Source organism: Lithobates pipiens, unplaced genomic scaffold (genome assembly GCF_037356315.1).
Source record: "Lithobates pipiens isolate NorthernLeopardFrog02 unplaced genomic scaffold, aLitPip1_a1.2 Scaffold_13, whole genome shotgun sequence".
NCBI classification, from domain to species: Eukaryota; Metazoa; Chordata; class Amphibia; order Anura; family Ranidae; genus Lithobates; species Lithobates pipiens.
The window spans coordinates 526,036,442-526,054,981 of NW_027507718.1; the positions used below are offsets into that span (position 1 = coordinate 526,036,442).

The 18,540-nt window shown below is 44.1% G+C and overlaps 1 long non-coding RNA gene across 1 annotated transcript; it reads left to right on the plus strand.

Annotated features, from left to right (window-relative positions):
- The first annotated feature begins 232 nt into the window (after positions 1–232).
- Positions 233–10,576, plus strand: LOC143975636 (uncharacterized). The gene is made up of 2 exons (XR_013272402.1): positions 233–724; positions 10,270–10,576. It is a non-coding gene; the product is annotated as an uncharacterized LOC143975636 (long non-coding RNA).
- The last annotated feature ends 7,964 nt before the right edge of the window (positions 10,577–18,540 follow it).

The window sequence follows — 18,540 nt, forward strand, 5'->3', positions numbered from 1 at the left end:
AAGCAACCTTGCAGTCCGTGGCAGAAATAAGATTTATTTTATGTAACTGTTTCTATCTAGACAGGCATACCAGATTGGGTGGCCTTTAAGCAGGTATATTGCATTGGGTTGAAAAAAACTCATTTTTGGCAGAAGAATAATACAAAATGCTTACGAGCATACAAGGCGTAGAAGAAACCACATGTGAGGGACGGAGGAAGGAAGCGGTGAAATGTTACATTGCAAGCACGCACTTAATCAATTCTGAAACTCCTTCTAGCTCTGTAGACCTTTGGGAGTATTCCTCTGTATAACAGGCTTTGCTTGTTAACATTTCACTGCATTCATTTTTTTTATCTCAACTTTTCACCAATGACAACCTGGACCTTATATTTTCGGGAACATACATTTTGCCCCAAGTGTGGACAACACATGGCCGTGGCAGGCTTCAGGTGTGATGGAGTCTTCTCAGGGATTTGAGACCTACTTACAAGTCATCTCCTTGACAACACATGGCCGTGGCATGCTGGGACTTATATTGCCCCTGTACCTTCAGGCGTGATGGAGTCTTCTCAGATTGTTGAGACCTACTTACAAGTCATCTCCTTCTTTAAAAGAAAAAAATATGGATGTATTTTCCTCTTGTCTACTTAAAACTTACCATTGGTTTGTTACAGTAATGGAGAAAATTTCCTGAATGTTTGAACCATTTTGTTTTATGAAAGAAGCCATTGCTACTGAAAGGGTAAGAGATGATTTCTAAAAATGTAACATTGTATTTGCATGTATATTGAGGAGAGACACAATCATATTGTTGGATAGAGAACATAACGGGTCATTCACACCAAGTGTATCGGCTGCATTGACCTTCCTTGGACCCAATGCTTTGTAGATATAACAGCCTCCATTCTTCTGGGAAGATTTTTAACAAGATTTTGGGGAGTGACTATGGAAAATTGTACCTATTCAGCCCAAAAAAATTATTTGTGAGGTCAGGTTCTGATGTTGAAAGAGAAAACCTAGTCCACATGCAGCATTCCAATTAATTGCAAAGGTGTTCAGTAGGGTTGAGGTCAGGGTTCTGTGTTCAGTAGGGTTGAAGTTATTGCTCTGTGTCCAGTAGGGATGAGGTCAGGGCTCTGTGTTCAGTAGGGTGAGGTCAGGGCTCTGTGTTCAGTAGGGATGAGGTCAGGGCTCTGTGTTCAGTAGGGTGAGGTCAGGGCTCTGTGCTCAGTAGGGTTGAAATCAGGGCTCTGTGTTCAGTAGGGGTGAGGTCAGGGCTCTGTGTTCAGTAGGGGTGAGGTGTGGAGGCCAGGCTATCTCTTTCTATTTCTGCAGTATGCTCTAGGTGGGTCTGAACGGACCCCTCCTTAGCCTGCACCCATGGGCGTCCGCAGGTAGGGGCAAGGGGGGTCAAGTGCCCCCCCCCTGAAATCAGCTATGAGATCTTAAATTCAACAAAGTTCCATCGCTATCGGGGTGCAGGCAGCCCACATCCGTGTACAATCCGCCAGTGGGGTGACACCATCAAGGTTCTGCCAAGCCCCCCTATCAGTGTAATGTAACTGAGGGCTCTTTTCTGTGCTCAGTCCAGCAGAGAACTCGCAGGGGTGCTATCAGGTTTCCCCCGGTCACCCCCCCCTTTCTCCTGTCAGGGAGAAGAGATGATAGCTCTCACCAGTTTCCTCGCTCAGCTTCCTACCCGCTACGTTCCTTCCCTATTAGCCATAACTGAGGGCCAATCAAAGGAGACTAGGAGAGGAGAGAATCATGGGACATGTAGTCCCAAAGATTGGCTGCCCCATTTTCCACAGGGAGGAGGATACAGCTCGATCAAGAGAGAGATTGAGAGACTGTAGCCTGGGAAAAAAACTGAGGGAGAGAGTGCTACAGGAAAAAGAACAAGGAGTGTGCCGGGCAGAAGCCAGAGAGAGCCACGCTGCCCAGCGCCACCAGAGAGAACCACTCTGCCCAGCGCCACCAGAGAGAGAACTACACTGCCCCATGTCACCAGAGAGAGCCATGCTGTCCAGCACCACCAGAGAGAGCCATGCTGCCCAGCACCACCAGAGAGAGAAAGACTGAGTCACTGCCAGGGTACAGACATGCTACACTACTGACCAGAGTCACCCCTGGGCGAGTGATCGATCGTCCAGCCGGAGGGATCACTGGTGTTGTTTCACTGGATGTGGTAAGAGGTAAGGTAAGGGATTGCACTAAGTCCGCAGTCTCTGACCATAATAATGTGATAATGACATTGTCGAAAAAGGGGCGGCGCATGGGTGACCCTAAAATTATGCCCCCCATTGAAAAAAGTTCTGCGGATGCCCATGCCTGCACCCTCATTAGTCAGCAGCATCCAACTCTTAGGACCTGGACAGCCTGAACGGGGACCCTTAAGCATTTATGATGGTATTCTCCTATTATGTAGTTCTGCTTTTGGGCAGGATTAAGTCTCAGATTTTTTTTTGAGCGTCAGACCATAATCGTTTGTGTAAAATTACCATTAAAAACCAGTGCTAGTTCAGAGTTACCTATTTGTGGCCTTAGAAAAGTAATACAAATTTAGTTTTTGCCGTTGTTATTGATAGGAAAGTTACCATGAAGCTGTTGTAAGAATGGGGCCACCTATTAAAAGTAGAATTTTTGCCATTGTTACTGATCGGAAAGAGATTGTGAGGCTGTTGTAGGAATGGGGTCACCTGATAAAAATGTAGCTTTCGCCAGGGTTATTGATGGGAAAGAGTTCGTAGGAGGCTGTTGTAGGAATGGGGTCACCTAAAAAAAAAAATGCATTTTTGCCATCATTATTGATAGGAAAGTGACCATGAAGCAGTTGTAGGAATGTAATCGCCTAATATAAATGGAATTTTTGTCATTGGTATTGATCGGAAAGAGAAGGTGATGAGGCTGTTGTAGGAATGGAGTCACGTGATAATGTAGTTTTTTTTGCCAGGGTTATTAAAAGGAAAGAGATTAGGAGGCTGTTATAGGAATAGGGTCACCTAAAAAAATTGAGTTTTTGTCATTGTTATTGATCGGAAAGAGATTGTGAAGCTGTTGTAGGAATGGAGTCACTTAATAAAAATTACATTTTTACCACGATTATCGATGGGAAAGAGATTGTAGGAGGCTGTTGTAGTAATGGGGTCGCCTAAAAAAAAATTTAGTTTTTGCCATTGTTATTGATAGGAAAGTGACCATGAAGCTGTTGTGGGAATGGGGCCACCTAATAAAAGTAGAATTTTTGCCATTGTTAATGATCGGAAAGAGATTGTGAGGCTGTTGTAGGAATGGAGTTACGTGATTAAAAAAAATTTAGCTTTTGCCAAGGTTATCTAATGCCGCGTACACACGACCAGACTTATGTCCGACAGACTTTCGAAGGAGTTCTGACGGAGTTCTGACAGAGTTCTGACGGACTTTCCGAATGAGCGGACTTGGCCACACACAATCACACCAAACTCCGACGGATTCGAACGTGATGACGTACGACCGGACTCGAATAAGGAAGTTCATAGCCAGTAGCCAATAGCTGCCCTAGCGTCGGTTTTTGTCCGTCGGACTAGCATACACACGAGCAAATTTCTCGGTAGGAACTGGGTCCGGCGGAGTTCTGGCGGACAAATTTGAAGCATGTTCCATTTCTAAAGTCTTTCAGACTTTTGCGAATCAAAAGTCCGTTGCAGCCCACACACGATCGAATAGTCTGCCGGAATCATTCCGTCAGACTTTGGATGTTGAAAAGCCCGCTCGTGTGTACGCAGCATTAGGGAAAAAGATCATAAAGCTGTTGTAGGAATGGGGTCACCTAAAAAAAAATTGTTTTTGCCATTGTTTATGATAGGAAAGTGACCATGAAGCTGTTGTAGGAATGGGGTTATCTACTAAAAATGTTATTTTTGCCATTGTCATTGATCGTAAAGAGATTTTGAGGCTGTTGTAGGAATGGAGTCATCTGATAAAAATGTAGCTTCTGCAAGGGTTATCGATGGGAAAGAGATTATGAGGTTGTAAGAAATGGAGTCACACAATAAAGATGTCATTTTGCCAGGGTAATTGATGGGAAAGAGATTGTAGGAGGCTGTTGTAGGGATGGGGTCACCTAAAAAAATTGCGCTTTTGCCATCATTATTGATAGGAAAGTGACCATGAAGCTGTTGTAGGAATGTGGTCGACTACTAAAAATGTAATGTTTGCCATTGTTATTGATCAGAAAGAGATCGTGAGGCTGTTGTAGGAATGGAGAAACGTAATACAAATTTAGTTTTTTTTTCCAGTTATTGATGGGAAAGAGATTGTAGGAGGCTGTTGTAGGAATGGGGTCACCTAAAAAAAAAAAAAATTGAATTTTGCCACCGTTATCGTTGGGAAAGAGATTGTTGGGTTGTAGGAATGGAGTCACACAATAAAAAAATTAGCTTTTACCAGGGTTATTGACGGGAAGGAGATTGTTGGAGGCTGTTGTTGGAATGGAGTCACCTAAAAAAATAAAAAAAATAAAGTTTTGCCATCGTTCTTGATAAGAAAGTGACCATAAAGCTGTTTTGGGAATGGGGTCTCCTAATTTCAAGTACGCCATGATGCCGGCACATATATTACTAGCAACCGTCTTTTGTCTTTACATGTTCTTCAAACAATCTAGTATGCTTTTAATTGTTTAAATATACTTAAGAATATCCATTTAGTATATGATTTATTTACTGCCTACAACTCGTAATAATCAATTCAGAAAAGGATTATATAAAAACCCCATTGAACCACATAAAACTTACTTCCTGCGGTATCTGTGAAACATCTAGGCAGGAATACGGCAGATTATAAAGATGATTAAAAAAAAACATATAAAAATTGCAAATTCGCCTTTATAAAGAAAATAAAGATGGCATCGTAGGAAAGGTAGCCACCGGAATACACGTTGTATAATAAAATGGATAAATGTACAGTACAATAGGCAATAAAAAGTATAATACTTACGTGACACCATGACTATGAGGTATATTTTATACCACATAATGACTCAATTGCAATCCTGAAAAACACGGCCGCAGTTGTGTTTTTGGACTAATCAAGAGTTAGTAGGATTCTTTTGTGCAAATAGCTGAATCCTTGAACGAATCCCAGAATGAGTTGGTGGTCTTGTTGTAGGTGTTTCCTGAAGGCACCTGACATGCTTCAACAAATGGAGAGCTGCAAAATCAGAAATGACTTAACACAACACTTCCTTCCGGGGGCACTGCCACGTCTTTCTGATAACAAAGGAATATCTCTATACGCCATTTTGTTTGTCTTTGTATGTGATTTCTTCACATGAAACTGCTCGCACGCGGGCTTTTTACACCACACTAAGGCCTCTTCTCTTTTACACGGATGTAGTAAATTAACGATAACCACTTCAGCTCCAGGCCTTTTCTGGCAAGTAAAAAAGTTTTTTTGCTAGAAAATTATTCATAACCCCCAACGTGTATAGAAAGTACATTTTTTTTTATTTTTTTTTTTTAGCAGAGACCCTTTGTTGCAATTTTATATGTCACGTGGTATTTGCGCACAGGTTTTTCAAACACAGTTTTTGGGTAAAAAAATAAAAATACACCGCTTCAGATCAGCGATATAGCTGAATGACGGCTACAGAGCGGACCTACTTTGACGGGGGGGCGTCAATAGACGTTGTCCCCCTGCTCGAGCAGCCTGCGCACCCCCTGCAGGGCGCGCACAGCACGCTCTGTGATCTATGAGACTCGCTGAATCACAGATCGGAGTAAGGGGTCGATCCCGATCCCTTAGCACGTGATCAGCTGTCAGCCAATGACAGCTGATCATGTGATGTAAACAGAGCCGGTAAATAGCTATAAATGGCTATAAAAAAAAAGCTGATCACCGGCGGCTGCCAGAGGGACATCGGTCCCGATCAAGGAGAGCAGACACCAGCTCGTCTGTGCCCACCTGTGCCACCTGCCAGTGCCACCTACCAGTGCACAACAGTGCCCTCTACCAGTGCCCACAGTGCCACCTATCAGTGCCCAAAGTGTCACCTATCAGTGCCCACAGTGCCACCTACCAATGTCACCAATCAGTGCTTCATCAACAGTGCTCCCCATCAGTGTCACCTATCAGCCGGGCCGTCTTTAATATTGATTGGACCCTGGGCAAACATTTTCTTGCCCCCTCCCCAATGCAATTTCACTCTCCACCTGCTCTGAGACATACAATAGCTAGCAGATAGACTTAAAATCAGTTTACTGAATCAGATCAGGCAGCAATTGCGATTGGTTGCCGGTGGTTACAGCATATCATTACTGCTTACTGACTGGTTTCTAGAGGTTACAGCACACATTACGGCTCACGGATTAGTTGCTAGAGGTTACAGCACATGCTTTCTGCTTATTAATTGGTTGCTAGAGATTACTGTACAGTAATACTGCTCACTGATTGGTTTCTAGAGGTTACAGCACATCATCTCCTCACTGCAGGGGGACAGGATATACATATGAATGCTGCCTTTATTTACATATCAATGCCGCCAGCCGCAGCTATTTACTTATGAATGCAACCGCTATTTACATATGAATGCCGGTTATTTACATGTAAACACAGGGTCTGCAGGTGAGACATCTGTACACAACAACAGGACAGAGCTGGGCAGCATTAGTACCAGCACTTCACACTGAGATATCAGGACACAGCAGGGGACTAAAACGTCAAGGGACAATGGAATTTTAACTGGTATAGTTGGCAAGTATGAGGCAGCTGCTTTGGGCCCCACAACAATGACAGGGCCCAGGGCAGCTGCCCCTTTTGCCCTGCCTTAAAGATGGCCCTGCCTATCAGTGCCACCTATCAGTTCTATCTATCAATGGTACCTATCAGTGCCCTTTAGGGCCCATCAGTGCCATCTTATCTGTGCCCATCAGTGCCGCCTTATCTGTTCCCATCAGTGCCACCTTATCTGTCCCAATCAGTGCCGCCTTATCTGTGCCCATCAGTGCCGCCTTATCTGTCCCCATCAGTGACACCTTATCTGTCCCCATCAGTGCCACCTTCTCTGTTCCCATCAGTGCTGCCTTATCTGTGCCTATCAGTGCAGCCTACCAGTGCCCACCAGTCAGGGCAGGACTTAGGGTGGTGGGGGCCCCTGGGCTTGAGTCACTTTCGGGCCCTACCTTCTATACATTACTGTATTTATCAGCATATAACACGCGCCGGTGTATAACACGCACCCCAAGTTTAGGAGGAAATTTTCAGGAAAAAAACTTTTAGGAGGGAAGTTTAAGGGAAAAAAAACATTCATTTAAATGCCCATCAGTGCAGCCTGATCAGTGTCCATCTGCAACCTTGCCCATCCATCTGCAGCCTTGTCAGTGTCATTTGCAGCCTTGTCATTGCAGTCTTGGAGTTTAAAAATGGCGCCGCCAAGATACAGAGTCCTGTGTATCTCGGCAGCTCTCTGGTCCTCTCGGCAGCTCTTGGGTCCTCTCGGTGGCTCTGGGGTCTTCTCAGTGGCTCTCGGGTCCTCTCACAGTCGAGAGCGGAGCCGAGAGTAGCTGAGAGTACTCGGCTCGCCTCACAGTCACGCCCAGTCTCTGTGTTATGTCCATCATAGGGCGGTACTGTGAGTGGAGCAGAGTACACTTGGCTATGTATCTCGGCGGGGCCCCCTATTGGGCAGGGCCCATGGGCTTGAGCCCAGTCAAGCCCAATGGTAAGTCCTGCCCTGCCACCAGTGCAGTCTATCAGTGCCCATCATGCAGCCTCATCAGTACATATTAATGAAGTCGAAAAATTACATGTTTGCAACATTTTATAACAAACTATGAAACATGATTTTTTTTTTTCAAAATCTTCCACCTTTTTTTGTTTGTTTAGCAAAAAAATAAAAACCCCAGTGATGCTTGAATACCACCAAAAGAAAGTTCTATTTGTGTGAAAGAAATGATAAAAATGTAATTTGGGTGCAGTGTTCTATTGTCATTCAAATTGCAACAGCGCTGAAAGCTGAAAATTGGTCTGGTCAGGAGGGGGGTTTAAGTGTCCAGTAAGCAACTGGTTAAAGTGATTGTAAAGGTAAAAAAAATGTCTATAATCTATACTTACCTGATCTGTGCAATGGAATTGCACAGAGTGGCCGCGGACCTTCCTCTTTTCGCTGGCGCTCCTGGCCCCTTCCCTCTGTCCAGTTCCCAAAATAGGTAGCCACTTTCCGTGGGGGCACTCATGCGTGCTCGCACCCGCGAGCACTGCTGCTGTGTCCATTGACACAGATAGCAGGACTCATCCCCCCCCCCCTCGTCACTGTTTTTGATTGACAGCACTTGGAGCCAATGGCTCCCAGTGCCCCAGCAAATGAGACCCGGAAGTGAGCTTTTCGGTCGGAAAAAGTTTCAATCGGAAATTCCGATCGTCTGTACCAATTCCAATGCGCAAAACCCCTACGCACGCTCGGAAACAATTCGACGAATACTCGGAAGCATTGAACTTCATTTTCTCGGCTCGTCGTAGTGTTGTACATCACCGCGTTCTTGGCGGTCGAAAGTTCAGAGAACTTTTGTGTAACCCGTGTGTATGCAAGCCAAGCTTGAGCGGAATTCCGTCGGAAAAACCATCCAAGATTTTTCCGACGGAAAATCCGCTCGTGTGTACGGGGCATTAGCCTTAAAGCAAAAGATCAAATGTTTTAAAAATCTTTTTCTTTCAAAGGTGAAGGAGAAATTTGGGGTTTTATAGACTCCAGATCTCTCCATAAAGAGGACCTGTCATCCCTTATTTCTATTACAAGGGGTGTTTACATTTCTTGTAATAGAAATAAAAGTGATAAAAAGAAATGAAAGGGACAGTGTAAAAATAAAAAATAAATACATAAAACAAAAAAAAAAAAAGAAAAGCGCCTCCATTCCTCTGTGCTTGCATGCAGAAGCGAGAGCATAAATTTGTACGCTTAATCGGACTTTTGCTGGCGGAATTTCGGCCAGCAAAAGATTGAGAGCAGGTTCTCTATTTTTCGGTCGGAAAAAGTTCAGATCGGAAATTTCGATTGTCTGTAGCAATTCAGACGCGCAAAGAATCACGCATGCTCGGAAACAATTTGACGCATGCTCGGAAGCATTGAACTTCGTTTTCTCAGCTCGTCGTAGTGTTGTACTTCACCGCGTTCTTGACGGTCGAAAGTCCAGAGAACTTTTGTGTGATTGTGTGTATGCAAGCCAAGCTTGAGTGGAATTCCGTCGGAAAAACCATCCAAGATTTTCCTGACGGAAAATCCGCTCGTGTGTACGGGGCATAACTGTTTCGTGTGTTCAATAACGGGCAAAAAAAAAAAAAAATATGTCATTGAAAAATTCCTACTACTTGGCATTGGACTATAATTTGTAGCCTGGATTTCCCAGAATGCCTCCACCCCGGCCAGGTAGTCATAGTGCATGCAGCCTGTTCAGTAAAATATGGTATCCCCAGCATACCTTGTGATGTGAATTAACTCTGCAGTACATTTATATATATATATATATATATATATATATATATATATATATATATATATATATATATATACGTCAACCAGATGTGGACATCTTTGGGGGTGCCAAGGCTGCAGTATTTTATACAACTCTGGAATTGGGTGCTTGTCTAGGATCTTCCAATCCCATAGCTCCCAACTGTCCCTGATTCGGAGCAATGTCCCCCTGTCCTTCATTCCTCCTCATTTGTCCCTCATTTTGGTCTGACCTTTAGAGTTGATAATAAAATGCACTTTTTATTTATTAAAAAGTGTTTTCCTAAACCTTTTATCTGATTTCTAAATTGCTGCATTTGTATATTCGAAAACCCAATATAAAGGAATAGTAGTGGTAAAAAAAAAGCACTTGTGGGTTTCACCAGTCTTGTTTTTTTTTTTTTTTTGTACAACTTTACTTTAAGGGGGCGTGGCCAGGGGTGTGTCCTATGCCTGCATACTTTTGCTGGTAGGTGTCCCTCATTCCCATCTCAAAAAGTTGGGCGTTATGCAATCCATGCAAATTTTTGTTATATTTCATTAGCTGCACAACCAGGACCTAGTCACAGGAGCAAGTAAGTCCCAGGAACAACATTGCTACAGTCCTTGCAATATATATTCAGTAGATGGACTGGCAGTGGTGGCACTTTAACGGCGGGGCAAGTCTGAAACATTGCTTTAAACACCAATTGTGGTGCGTTTACAACACGTGTAAGCACACGCTGATATTGCATGTATGATAACTATACATATATCCGTGGTTTATACATTTTTCTAAAAAATTATTTTCTTTTTAAATTAAACAGAAACTCCTGAAGAAGCGATCATTGTGGAAATTGAGAAACATGTCGAGCATCAAGTGTTTTTTAAATCGTTAGGACCTATGAACACCCTATCAATACATGCCATATCCTAGTGGAGGCTTCTATGACTTGGTCATCAATACCCCACAGGAAGTATATTAACGGCATCCATGTTTTGGGGTTGATCCCTTTTCTCCTATTTTCCTTTTTCATTGTTTTCTTTTGTTTTGTTTTTTTTGTACTCTAGTGTTTTGATTAATGTGTATTTGTATATATGAGTTGTGAACTATTAAAATCTGTAATAATTTTTCATGTGCCTCTAAAGTCCATTTCTTCCTCTACTTTCCAAAATTATTAATAAGATGTGGCACTTTGCTCATTGTGGGGTGTTTTGATTGCCACCCGAGGGCCTAGCAATCAATCTCTTTTTTGTCTATATTCAGTAGAAGACATTGGAAGTACTACACATGTCCAAAAAAAAAAAAAAAAAAAGAAGAGCACTCAAAGTAAACAAGACGTGTGTAGCATGCCCAGTCTTTCTGCCCCTCTGACGCACACTCCCCTACCGATTGCCGGCCATTTTCACGTGGGAAAATCAAGCTGGTATTTGCTGTGTAAATAAGAAAATACAAAAAGCTGCGCCAACAAAAAAATAATCTATAGATAAACACCTCAATAAAAAATTATTTTTTATATGAAAAATGTGAATAGTTGATATATTCAAAACTTATAAATAAAAAGTGACAATTAATAAGAATTCATCCTCAAAAAAGTTCATAAAGTGTAGTGGTTAGCACTCTCGCCTAGCAGTAAGAAGGGTCGCTGGTTCAAATCCCAACCACGACACTACCTGCCTGGAGTTTGCATGTTCTCCCTGTGCCTGCGTGGGTTTCCTCTGGGTACTCCGGTTTCCTCCCACAATCCAAAGACATGCAGGTAGGTTAATTGGCTTCTATCCAAAAAAAATTGACCCTAGTATATGAATGGGGACCTTGGATTGTGGGCTCTTTGAGGGTAGGGACCGATGTGAGGGGGCAATTGTAGACACTCAGGTTGAACTGGATGGACTGGTGTCTTTATTCAACCTTACTAACTATGAAACTATAAAGGAGTCCATAAATGATCAACAGTTGCGGTCCTAAATGGAAACACCACGGTGATTGAACACACTCAGATGCGCACAAGTGCCCGTCACCATATAGTGAGTGCGCTTACCAGATGGAACTTTGGTTAGAGCGTTGTAACTATATCATCAATCGCATCAGGATATTCCTCTTTTTAGTAGATCAGCTCACCGAAATGAACAACAGCACTCTTATAAGCACATCTTAATCCACGTTCCCAAAAAATACTAACAGTAGCTCGAGGGAAGAAGAGGGAACCAACATAGTGTGATACATAATGCCCTGAAGCAGTTATCTGTGAATCTTTGATTGTTCCTGATGATAAACCAAGAGGTTGGTGGCACCCTAATTACACATGTGTAACGAACTTGCACATACACAGTCCTCCACAGATCGGATCTTCCCTCGAGCTACTGTTAGTATTTTTTGGGATCGTGGATTAAGATGTGCTTATAAGAGTGCTGTTGTTCATTTCAGTGAGCTGATCTACTAAAAAGAGGAATATCCTGATGCGATTGATGATATAGTTACAACTCTCTAACCAAAGTTCCATCTGGTAAGCGCACTCACTATATGGTGACGGGCACTTGTGCGCATCTGAGTGTGTTCAATCACCGTGGTGTTTCCATTTAGGACCGCAACTGTTGATCATTTATGGACTCCTTTATGAACTTTTTTGAGGATGAATTCTTATTAATTGTCACTTTTTATTTATAAGTTTTGAATATATCAACTATTCACATTTTTCATATAGAAAATCATTTTTTATTGGGGTGTTTATCTATAGATTATTTTTTTGTTGGCGCAGCTTTTTGTATTTTCTTATTGCTGTTAGGTGTTTGTATCACATTTATTGCTGCTGCCTTCTTTATAGACTGTTAGTAGTTTGTTTTTGTTCCACCCTAAGAGCCGGTTCACACTGCGGGCGATGCGAGGCGACGCGACTTGCCTCGCCTCGATCTGACAAGTCGCCCCCGTTCTGTACAATGGAACCGTTCTGAGAGGAGCGACTCGACTCGACTCGCTCCTGTACTACTTCTGGGCGACCTCGGGGCGACTTGCATTGACTTCTATACAGAAGTCATCTGCAAGTTGCCGCTGAGGTCGCGGCAGGTCGTGGCGAGGCAAGTCGGTGTCGCCTCGCATCGCCTGCAGTGTGAACCGGCCCTAAGCGCAGTTTATTTTTCCCTATTTGCTGTGTAAATACAGCAGCTCCAGAATCCGCTGCTGTCAAGAAGGAGAATGGTCTGACACCCCAAAACAGGTCGCAAAATGCAGTGCGATTGCAAGAATCTGATCGCATTGGGTGTAAACAGCCATGTGATCCGATTCCGGTGCGGCAAAAAGAAGATACCTGCACCTTTTTTCTTTTTTTCTTTTGTGCGGTGCGGTGCAAATTGAGCCCATACAAAACCAGTGAGATGAAATCACACTGCAAAGAACTGCATGCGATATGAATAAGAATGCAGTGTGATTCCTATCCAAATCACATGCGCTGTCCCACACTGCACAAGTATGAACCCAGGCTTAGTGTTTATCAACACCATTCAGATGGGAAATAGAGACATACAAAGTAATAATGCTTATAAACACTGTTCAAATGCTAAATAAATTAAATAAATACAAAATAACATTGTTTATAAACATTGATCAGATGGGAGATAGAGAGATACAAAGTAACATTGTTTATAAATGTAGCGGCCATAACCCGTTGCAGGGCGGCCTTGACTTAATGGGCTTACCGGTTACCTTCTCTCGGCCTGCTCCTCCGTGTCTAGGGGTTCCCAGGGTTGATACCCAACGACTTGTACACTGACACAGAAAAAGTCCTTTCAAAAAGGTTTATTTTGCAGTAGGACTTTCACAAGCACAGTCTCTTAGGGAACACAGGGCACGGGTGAAGAACTCAGGCACCTTAAACTGCAGGTTTAGCAAAGTCTATATTTCCACCCAGAGAGTAGCCACTCACAGCTGGGCACTTCAAGGCTGAACAGATCTCTAGCCAGAGATCATGGCAGTCAGCACGTCGACTCAAAACTTGAACAATCAACTGAGGGTATACAGGAACCTTTTTCCAACCATGTCTGGAGCGTTTCCCGCTTCCTTTATGGTACTGGAAAATTGTGAATTCGTCAATGTCCTTCCCAACTCAGTAACCAGGCACTTCTCAGGATGCCACTTGCCAGCCCTCCTCCGAAGAGTCCTCCCCCGGTCACCTCCACGAGCTGTGGTGTCCCTTCAAGCCGAGAGCACACCCGAACACCTTGAATCCCCCCTCGGTTACTGCGCCTCGGACCAGCCGGCTCCAAGACTAGGGAACAGACGGATCCTCACCCCAGACCAGGCAGGTCCATCAGGGGCCACTAACAGGAACATGTTGCGGGATGTCGAACACCCCGTGACCGGGATCCCTCACGGGGCTACCCCGGTCCTGGAACCAGAACAGACCACACAGGGGCTCACGAACACCTCCTGAACCCCGAACCACGTGACCCACACCTGTTTAAGTACCCCCTCCCAGACTCCTCAGCGGGCCTGGCACTCCCGCTGATTGGCTCCGAGAGGGCCGATACCCAAACATCCAACCAGACTAGGTTCTAGCCTGTCATGTGCACCTCACCGTTCACATGACCAGGCAGAACGTCTAAGCATAGCCTGGCCAGACTGGTGCTAGGCCTACCTACAATAATTAACCCTCAGTACCTTTATTGTCCTGAGGCCAAAAACTAAATTTACAATGTGTGTGACATTTGATCCCAAATGTCATCCGCTACATAAACATTGTTCAGACAGGAGATAGAGAGATACAAAGTAACATTGTTTATAAACATTGTTCAGACCAGAGATAGCGAGATACAAATGAACATTATTTCTAAACATTGATCAGACGGGAGATAGAGAGATACAAAGTAACATTGTTTATAAACTTTGATCAGATGGGAGATAGAGAGATACAAAGTAACACTGTTTATAAACATTGATCAGGCAGGCAATAGATACAAACTAATATTGTTTTTCCGCTTGCCGACCATATAACTTACATATACGGTGGCAAGGCCCTACTGCACTGGATCACGTACTAGGTACATGATCCATGCTCCCGGGTGGCACATGACCGCATGCTGGCCTGGCGGTGCTTTGATTCGACCGATCCTGTCTTCAGGTCCAGGCCAATGATTTTTGACCTGGACCTGCTTGATCGGTTCTGGCGAATCACAGAACAGCATATGCCTGTGTTTACAAAACGTAGGCATAGGAAATGACGATCTCTCCTCTCCTGGAGTCATTTTTCGGTTCCAGAGAGAGAAGAGAGCACATCACACAGTGAGTAAAAGCAGCACACAGTCACATAGTTAGACACATTTAACCCCCTAATGACCCCCCCCCCCCCCCCCCCCAGTTATCGCTTTCACTGCTTTGTCACAGTGTCATTAGTACAGTGTACCGATTTTGTTACTGATCACTGTATTAGTGTCACGGGTGACGCCAGATAGCATCAACCCCAGATAGCGTCAGTTTGCCCGCCACATATTCATTATCACATTTAGCCCTTTGATTGTCAGGAACACTATCACAGACATACTATAAACCTCCATTACTGTTATAGTGCCTGTGCGGATCAATATCTTTAATCAGAACAGAACTATACTGGTGTCCCCAATAGTATAGTTTCCCCAAAAATGCAGCGTTAGCAGGATCAGCCCCGACACCTGCCAGCACCTGCGTTTATCCCCTCACCCCCCCCCCCCCCCTCAAACAAGTGCAATGTCAGTAAGTCACTGTTACCTCTGATACATTGCACACAAAACCACAGTATTAGCCCTTGTACACACCGTCGGACATTTCGACAACCAAATCCGTTGGATTTTGTCCATCGGATCTTGTCCAAAACTGTTGCATACACACGGTCGGACAAAGTTGTCGAAAAATCCGAACGTTCAGAACGTGATGACGTAATTTCGTTACGATCGGACTACGTTCAGGCTAGTAGCCAATAGCTTTGATGTTGGAATTTGATCTGAGCATGCGTGGCACTTTGTCCGATCGGAATTCTCTACACATGATCGGAGTATGTCCGATCGGACCAGTTTGTCGGAAAATATTTCCAGCAAGTTGAAAAATATTCAGACGGAAACAGTCCGATGCATACCACACACAGTCGGATTATCCGACAACACGGTCCGATAGGACACATTTCGACAGATTCTCCGACCGTGTGTACAAGGGCTTAGCAAGATCAGGTCTGATCGTCTGCTAGCACTAGCAGGTCATTTTTATGTGTGGTGGTTTAACCACTTTCAGACCGGACCAATTTGCTGGTCAAAGACCAGACCACTTTTTGCAATTCGGCACTGCGTCGCTTTAATTGACAATTGCGCGGCCGTGCGACGTGGCTCCCAAACAAAATTGACGGCCTTTTTTTCCCACAAATAGAGCTTTCTTTTGGTGGTATTTGATCATCTCTGCGATTTTTATTTTTTGCGCTATAAACAAAAATAGAGCGACAATTTTGAAAAAAACGCATTATTTTTTACTTTTTGTTATAATAAATATCCCCCAAAAATATATAAAAAAAAAATTTTCCCTCAGTTTAGGCCGATACGTATTCTTCTACATGTTTTTGGTAAAAAAATCGCAATAAGCGATTATTGATTGGTTTGCGCAAAAGTTATAGCGTTTACAAAATAGGGATAGTTTTATAGCATTTTTATTAATAATTTTTTATTTTTTATTTTTTTACTAGTAATGGCGGCGATCTGCGATTTTTATTGTGACTGCGACATTGTGGGGGACCCATCGGACATTTTTGACACATTTTTGGGACCATTGTCATTTATACAGTAATCACTGCTATATAAATGCAGTGATTCCTGTGTAAATGACACTGGCAGTGAAAGGGTTAACCAGTGGGTGGCAGTGTAGGGGTTAAGTGTTCCTAGGGGTGTGTTACTAACTGTGGGGGGGTTGGGCTTTCATTTAGTGAACCCTGATCTCTGCTCCAATCACATGGAGCAGAGATCAGCGTCACTAGTTGCTAGGCAGAATGGAAAAATGTTGTTTACACAGCATTTCCTCCATTCGGCCGCTCCGTGAGACGATCGCGGGGATGCCCGTGGCGATCGAGTCCGCGGGTCCCGCGACTGGACTCACGGGGGTCCCGACCAGTGCGGGAGCACGCCGCCGGCGGCGCGCTCCCGATGACAGGGCGGCATCGAAGATTGGACGTACCTGTACGCCAATATGCCTGCCCGTGCCATTCTGTCGACGTACATCGTCGTGCTCTGGTCGGGTAGTGGTTAAAGTGGTTGTAAAGTCAGAAGTTTTTTTTGTTTTTTTTTATCTTAATGCATTCTTTGCATTAAGATAAAAAAAGCCTTCTGATTGCAACAGCCGCCCTAATACTTACCTGAGCTCATCTCTGTTCAGCATTGTCCACGATTTCCTCGGCTGTTTGGGTCTCTCCTCCTGATTGGCCTTGGACACAGCAGCGGTGCCACTGGCTCCCGCTGCTGTCAATCCAAGTTAGTTAGCCAATCAGGAGAGAGAGGGACAGGGGCCATACCACAGCTCTGTTTCTGAATGGACACACAGAGCTGTGACTCTGCTCGGGTGCTCCCATAGAAAGCTGCTTGCTGTGGGGGCACTCAACAGGAGGGAGGGGCCAGGAGAAGCGAAGAGGGAAGAGGGGGATCAGGGCTGCTCTGTGCAAAAGCATTATACAGAGGAGGTAAGTATAACATGTTTGTTATTTTTAGAGAAAAAAAAAAACAGACAAAAATCACTGACAGCCAGGTGCTCTTTTTCCCATGAGTCACACTAGGGACCTGTAAATTTAGTGGCCAAAATGTCCAACGAAAGGTACACTAGTGAAGATGCCTACAGGATTCTGAGCATGACATGAGAGCGATGGGGAGACCTCACTGACAGAATCAGGCTCAGTATATGAACCTGTAGAGAACAGCGGCACCCTGACAGATAGCTCTGACGATAGAGTAGAGGTCCCTGTTAAGGTTAAGCATACACAATCCCTTTCCCAGGTTGCTGAGGTAGTACAATCGCATGATGATTTCCGTATGCAGCAGAGTGCCAGTACTAGTGCCGCACTACCTTTTGGTGACCTGGCAAGCACCAGCGGCCTAGTACATTCTGCCCTTATACATACAAGCACTGTAGTATCTCATGGTGACGTGGAGAGTCCCATAAGTGCAGTTCAAGCTTGTGCAGTGGCTAGTACTGGTAGTGTCCCACAGACACCAAGAATTATAAGACAGGCCAGTAGAGCCCATAGTGCCCTTCCTCGTGTACTTGCAAGTCGAGTTTGATAGCCCACAGGTTCTGCAGCACTCATACTTACCCTATTCACTAGCCAACCTGGAATTCAGATGGAAACAGAAAATTTAACTACTCCCCTGGCTGATTTTTATGGAAGATCTGTATCAATTGGTTGTGGACCAAAGCAATTTATATACTGAGCAGTTCATCACAGCCAACCCAAATTCGTTCCTTTCCAGACAATTCGAATGGAAACGTATCACGGTTTCTGAGTTTAAAACTTTTTTGGGCCTAACCCTCAACATGGGCATTACTAAAAAGTTTCGGTTATATTGGTCCATAGACCCTATTCATCATAGGCCCGTGTTCTCCGCTGCCATGGCCAGGCATAGATATGAAAATATAATGCATTTCAACGACAATAGACTCTCGGGTGACCCTTGATATAATCAGCTCCACAAAATTCAACCCCTAGTAAATCACTTTAACCAGAAACTTGCAGCCTTGTATACAACCCCAACAAGATGTCTGCGTAGATGAGTCCCTGATTACGTTTTCTGGCCACCTTGCTTTCAAACAGTTTCTCCCCAGCAAGCGAGCCGGATATGGGGTCAAAATGTATAAGCTCTGTGACAGGGAAACATGGCTATACATGTAGTTTCCAGATTTACAAGGGAAAAGATAGCAGTGTGAAGCCCCCCGCCTGCCCAGACTACATAGGGAGTAGTGGCAAGATAGCATGGGACTTGGTGTCACCCTTATTCCAAAAGGAGTGCCACTTGGAAAATTAATATATGAGTGTCACACTTTTTAGACTTGAATTGGCTCATGTGGCACCGTGCGATCTAATCGCCTGGACTTCCTCCAAAGGCTTGTA